The sequence below is a fragment of the Balaenoptera borealis genome, assembly GCF_965194805.1.
Source record: "Balaenoptera borealis genome assembly, chromosome: 1".
NCBI classification, from domain to species: domain Eukaryota; kingdom Metazoa; phylum Chordata; class Mammalia; order Artiodactyla; family Balaenopteridae; genus Balaenoptera; species Balaenoptera borealis.
This window is the reverse complement of record NC_138860.1, coordinates 17,473,566-17,480,385: the sequence shown is the minus strand read 5'-3', so window position 1 is coordinate 17,480,385 and position 6,820 is coordinate 17,473,566.

Sequence of the window (6,820 nt, the reverse complement as noted above, 5' to 3'; positions counted from 1 at the left end):
AAGTCAATGAAGACCAAAAAGAGCTTATAGCACTTGTAGCATCCTTTAAGGTGTCTTCTTTGAGCCCTTAGCAGGAAAGACATACATGGCTTGGCACATCAACAAAGTTAGAAGCACCAGCGTGTCTATCCTGGTGTCTGAGCCCTCACAAATGCCCATGTTTAAGGCTCTACAGAAACTCTGAGCCAAAGGAAAGCACATGGCCCAACAAGGCTATAGGGAATGTCCCCATATAACTTTCCTGTATTTGAAAAACAGCAATGCAAAAATTGAAACTTCTCTTGAGTTGGCAGGAGAATTGTGGGAAAAGTTTTAGATGAAAGGAAAGTCAGTGAAGATTGGTCTTTTGGCTCTGCCTTTTCATAAAAGGCAAAAATGACTCTTCCCTTAATGAAGGATGGCTGGGGGAAGCTTAGAAGATTCACTGATTTGGTTTCATTCTAGTCGGCTTATCTAAACCAGATCCAAATGATCTAAGACTTTTGGGGTTATAAAATGGGACTGGAATTCTTGGGGCAGACATGTAAAATTTCCAAGGCTCCCTATTTCTTGTCCTCCTTTCAGCAATGTGGTGCCAGCAAAAACCAGCTAATAGAATCTCATGATCCAAAATTAATTTGGAAAAAAAAATAACCAGCCAGAATTTTTTAACCTAAAAAACAGGGTGGCAATTTAGGTTGGATTTGCATTTTCGGCAAAGGTTCATGTCAGTCTTGCTTTTTTATTTGTGTATTCCCTCATGCCTAATTTTATTGACAAATACAATTTGTATATATTTAAGGTAATACAACATGATGTTTGGATATACGTATATATTGTGAAATGATGCACGCAATGAAACTAATTAATACATCCACCAACAAGTTGTATTTTACTGAGGACAGTTTTGGAGACCTGGGGCAGATCTTACCTGACTGATGGGCTCCAACAAAGCTGGGAGAGTCTTGGGGTCCAGTCAATGCCCCTGGAGGGTCACCCAGGTTTCAGTCTGAAAGTAGATAACTTCCTCCTTACATTCTTCTCTGGGAAGAGGGAGAAGAAACTAAAAAGAAAGGGATATTTTTTAAAATAAAATGTAGTCTTTACTAATCTAGAGAGGGCTTAACTTCTACCACGGAGCCTTCCCTGATTCCAACCCACAGTCTTCCTTCTCTTCTCTAAACTATAATCTTTGCCAGAAATTTTACTTTTAAAATTGGTAATATAACTCTCAGTGTGCATGATAGACAGTCTAATAGAAACAAATCAATCTAAATTTGGGTTTAGTAGTATGAAGCTTAGATGGTTGAAATTCCTATGCAACTGACAAACAATGCATGCATTACATTATGTTTACTATGATTTACATAACAGTGAAGGTCTTAACTTTAAAAGTATGTTATAATCATAATTTCTTAATTCAATTGTTAATGTTTTTAAATTACTAAAGAGAGGCATGGTTTTATTTTTGTATTTTGAAATAACAACAATTTAAAGCCAACAATTACATTAATTTCCAATTTAGCTTTTTTTTTTTAATTGCTCGGTTGTCTTTTTTTTTTTTTTTTTTTTAACTATTTGAAATGCATCCTCTTTATTTATTTATTTATTTATTTATGGCTGTGTTGGGTCTTCGTTTCTGAGCGAGGGCTTTGTCTAGTTGCGGCAAGTGGGGGCCACTCTTCATCGCGGTGCGCGGGCCTCTCACTATCGCGGCCTCTCGTAGCGGAGCACAGGCTCCAGACGTGCAGGCTCAGTAATTGTGGCTCACGGGCCTAGCAGCTTCATGGCATGTGGGGTCTTCCCAGACCAGGGCTCGAACCCGTGTCCCCTGCATTGGCAGGCAGATTCTCAACCACTGCGCCACCAGGGAAGCCCCCAATTTAGCTTTTTATAAAATATTTCAGCTCTAATAATATATGAAGGCAAGAAAATTTGATAAAATTCTGATTTCTTATTTTGAAAAGCTGACGTGAAATAGTGTGATTTCTATTACCAAAAAAAAATACAGGTAAAAACGTAACTTTTTTTTCCTTGACACACATAGTAGATTTTTATCACATTAAAACAGCATTTAAATTATATTTATTTAAATTAATCTTAAAATAACCATCGTGATTTACCTAATGACTGGTTCTTCTCTCATGCCGCAAAGGATTTTCTCATATTATTTTTCTGTTTACTCACTCTTGAGTAATGTAATGAATGTGCCCTGAAATTCTGGTTTAAAACCAATGTTTAATTCCCTTCTCATATATAGAAAGATACCCATGTCTGGTACTGGAAAATAGTAAGTTTAAAGGAATTATTCTCATCAGTGCCTAGATGCTAGCCATTTCCTCTATAATAATCCATAGCTGGGAAGCCAATTGTCCAACAGATTGTAAACAAATACCAGACCAGAGATCTTTACTTTTATCTTTCAAGCAGTACAAATAGAATCTGTTCAGTGGACCCATCTTGAATCCCAAGAGTAAGGTGAAAAGGTAGGATAAGAAGAGCACCCATGACTGGAGTGCCTGTTCCTATAGAAGGAGAGAGTGTTCTAGCCCTCACTGGTCCCTACACTTTTCAGCAGAGATTCTTTTTCCATAAAGCTTCTGAAGCTTCAACATCAAGACCTCCCACTTGCATGAGACTCTTTCAAGGCTGAGGAAGGTCTCTAACCCTGTATTTCATATGGTCAAATATTTTTGTAAAATTTACAAAGCTATTTCATCTACTTTATCTTCCCCTTATGTCAGATGACTAGGAGGTAGTTATAGGCATTTTTGAGATCTTGAAAAGAATAAATTGAGTTTGAGATCAATTTAGTTTGCTTTTAGTGAAATATATTTGTGTGGTTCCCAGACACTTCTATACCTAGTTAAATGATTGCTAGTCATGCTGGTGTAGGAATAGCTTCCAAGAATATTCCTACTGGCCACATTAATGATTCACCCCCATGTTGTGACAAAAAGATGCAAGGCCACAATAGGAACACATTCTAAAGCACTCAGCACAAGAAGTGTGTGGGCAGCGGAGAAGTAAGGTTTAAAATGTAAGGAATCCAAAACTCATCTATGGAAGCTTCTCCTAAATCTTACAAATCAAATAGGAAATAAACTTAATAAATATTTTCTGAAATTTGGGAACAACTCTAAAAACTTACAACATTATGAATGAAAGGTGAATCAAGGGCTTCCCTGGTGGCGCAGTGGTTGAGAGTCTGCCTGCCAATGCAGGGGACACGGGTTCGAGCCTTGGTCTGGGAAGATCCCACATGCCACGGAGCAACTAGGCCCATGAGCCACAACTACTGAGCCTGCGCGTCTGGAGCCTGTGCTCCGCAACAAGAGAGGCCGCAATAGTGAGAGGCCCGCACACCGCAATGAAGAGTGGTCCCCGCTCGCCGCAACTAGAGAAAGCCCTCGCACAGAAACAAAGACCCAACACAGCCAAAAATAAATAAATAAATTTTTTAAAAAAAGAAAGGTGAATCGAAAAGAAACATCATTAAAATGTCATTATTAAAAATAATTTTGGATCAACCATGAAAGAGGAAAGATTGAATTACCTTTCTATGTCCAGCATAGAAAAAACATTACTAAATCATTATGTGAAAAGGCAATCAATGATTATGCAACTAAAGATTAACTTAAATTAATGATTATTAGTTAATTTTAAAAATCATGTTCTTTTAAAAAAATGTATTGTAATTTTTTCAAGTTTTTAAAAAAATTTTAATTTGCTGTAATTTTTCTCATTCTAAATAAATATTCACATTCACACCAAAATTTTGTATTTCCGATTTTGCATTATTTTTCTTTAAGAGAATCCCTAGTATTTTATAACTTCCAGGCCCACAAAATCTGGATTCATGTCTGATTTCTGATCCATTGGAAAAGAGTTTGTGCAACTGTCTTCTGTCCCTCGACCCACACTTTATGATCAATGGCCTACCCAAGTTTCCTTCTCACTTCCCTAATATCTCAGTCCTGAAGAACCTCACTCCCATCAGTCATAGCCAAAACTGAACTCATCATCTTTCTTCCCAAGCCTGCTCTTTCTTCTGTGTTCTTTTAAGCGATGACGTTACCATCCTTTGAGTCACCTTAAGTCATAAACATGAGAGGCATTTGCAATTCTTCATCTCATTGGCACTTATGTCTAATCAATGACTAAGCCCTGTTAATTTTCACTTCTGTGTTCTCTCCAGCCACTGCTTTTGCGTGCAGTTTAAATAACTATTATCTGAGATAACACATGTTTTCAACTGGTCAGCTGCAGTTCCTCCTCCACACTGGCTGCCAGGATAAACCAAAGTAAGTGCATAAGTTTTTACTCTTTCAAGGTGCCCTTTCAAATTCAAGATAAATTCCAAATTCCTCAAGATGGAATATAAGGTGTTCCATGTTATGAACCTGTCTACCCACCAACCTCATCCTCAACCACTCCCTTATTCCCACACTGGGACCCCTGCCTGTTGCCCTTTAGGCCGCTGCAACATTGAACTACACAAGCACACTCTTGTTTTGAACCTCCATGCCTTGAGCATGCTTTCCCCTCTACCTGAAAGTTCTTCTAGTCTCCCCCTAAGCCACTGCATCCATTCAGCCCTCCTGATTCTACTGAGGCATCACTCCTCAGATCCTCCAGATGTGTGCAATCATTCCTTCTTCCACACTAACTTGAGACTTTCAGTCCAAAACTTTTGTATTGCACTCATTATTGTGATTATTTCTGCACATGCCTTTCTTTCTCAGTAGACAACAGGATCTTCTAAGTCACTACATATGTTTTATTCATCTTTATTTACCCAAATATCAGTTGATATTGACAGGAATCAATATACACCACCCCAAAATATGATACTTTGGCATAAGGATTGTTTTTTTTTTAATATATATAAATTTATTTATTTTATTTATTTATTTTTGGCTGCACTGGGTCTTCATAGCTGCGCGGTCTTTCTCAAGTTGCGGCGAGCGGCGGCTACTCTTCATTGCAGTGCGCGGTTCAGTGAGAACGGTCTTCTCACTGCAGTGGCTTCTCTTGTTGCATGCGCTCTCTGCATGCGGGCTTCAGTAGTTGTGGCACACAGGCTCAGTAGTTGCGGCTTGCGGGCTCTAGAGCGCAGGCTCAGTAGTTGTGGTGCACAGGCTTAGTTGCTCCGCGGCATGTGGGATCTTCCTGGACCAGGGCTTGAACCCATGTCCCCTGCATTGGCAGGTGGATTCTTAACCACCTTAACTGCGCCACCAGGGAAGCCCAAGGATTATTTTGAGCTAAAGATAATTAAGAAGCAACAAAAGTAGAAAGAGCTCTTCTGCCCTCCCTCTATCTGCGTAAAAGCAGGACAAAAATTTCCCTTTGTGAAGGTTTTCCCCTTCCCCTCTCTGGAATCAGGAAGAGAAAAACTTTTCACTGGAGACAAAAAGGTCAGCACTGAGATGGGTCTGCACAAACAAACCTTACTAAAATAACACTTATCTTCCATTAGTTTCCCCTGTGTATTTACCTTCCCACTATATACCACCTCTAGAAGCTCAAGCCCCTTTGTTAAAATGGTATATAAGCCCCCAGGTCTAACCTCCTCTGCAGGTATCCATTTGCTTTCTATGAAGGCCTTCATCACACAAAAATATTAAAATATTAGCATCAAACATGTATGCCTTTTCTCCTGTTAATCTTCATTTTTTAAGTTTAATTCACAAGCTCCAGTCACTGCAGATAAGAGGGTAGAGAAGAATTTTTTCCTCCCTTACAATATTAATTAAACTGCGGTGAATTATGTAAGTAAGGTCAAGTGCATATTTCATTATGTGTAAATTAAGGTTAAGCAGACCGTCTATGATCATGGAATAGAACAAATCTAATAGGCTCAAATCTGAGTGGAAACCTCATCCATAACCCTATTAACCACAGACTGAGCTAACCAAGCAAGGATCACTAATTATGAATGTAAATATGATTGGCTTCTGATCTAAAATCCAACACTGTACCACTTTGAACACAGAGTACACAACCACATTACTTGCTGTAACACCTGAGTAACTTGCAAATAAACCTCACATTACTCCTAAAAAGGAGCCAAACTTCTATTAGCTCAGAAATTGCTATTATCACAGAAAAGGTGGAGTTCTTTTTCGTAACCTCAAGTTAGGAACTTCCTCAAACTCTTAGGGATTTAGAGGAGCTGACATTCATTTTGTAGATGGTTTTTCCTGAATATTAACAATCTCTGTTTACTTTAAAAGAAAATGTACTCCATATGTTCCAGAATCATTTGTACTAAAATCACCACATGGGAGTCATAAATAAATATCACATATACATATGTATAAACATTTTTAGATGTGGAAGAGACTACTTTTGTCTTGAAAATGAGCAGTTCTCATTTTGATCTCTGAGAAGGAAAAAAGGAGCTGTGTGCTCTCTCCCTGTTTTGGCTACTCACTCTCTATGTAATCTCAGCACTGGGAAGGTGTCCTCCCATTGAACTTGAGTCATTACAGCAAATCCTTCTGGGTACAGTCGAACCACAAGTTAATTTAGGAAGAAGGAGTTCAATCGCCTAGTCTCATATCTTTAGCCCCTCTGACGACCAAGGGATCAAATCTTCTGTGCCCTAATTCAAGAGGAGGAACCATATATTTGGACCAAAAGTAATGAGTCTCTGATCTTCTGACTCTGCTGCTAGGTAATCATTTGACTTTGGAGAGGCAATCTGCTCTGAGATTCAGTTTGTTCAGTGATACAGGAATGACACAGCCTCTTCCACCTTGATCTTTTTAAAGTGTAAGTTGAGAAAATAAATGTTCTTTTAAAAGGCACTGTTCCAATGAATTTCCATCTCCCT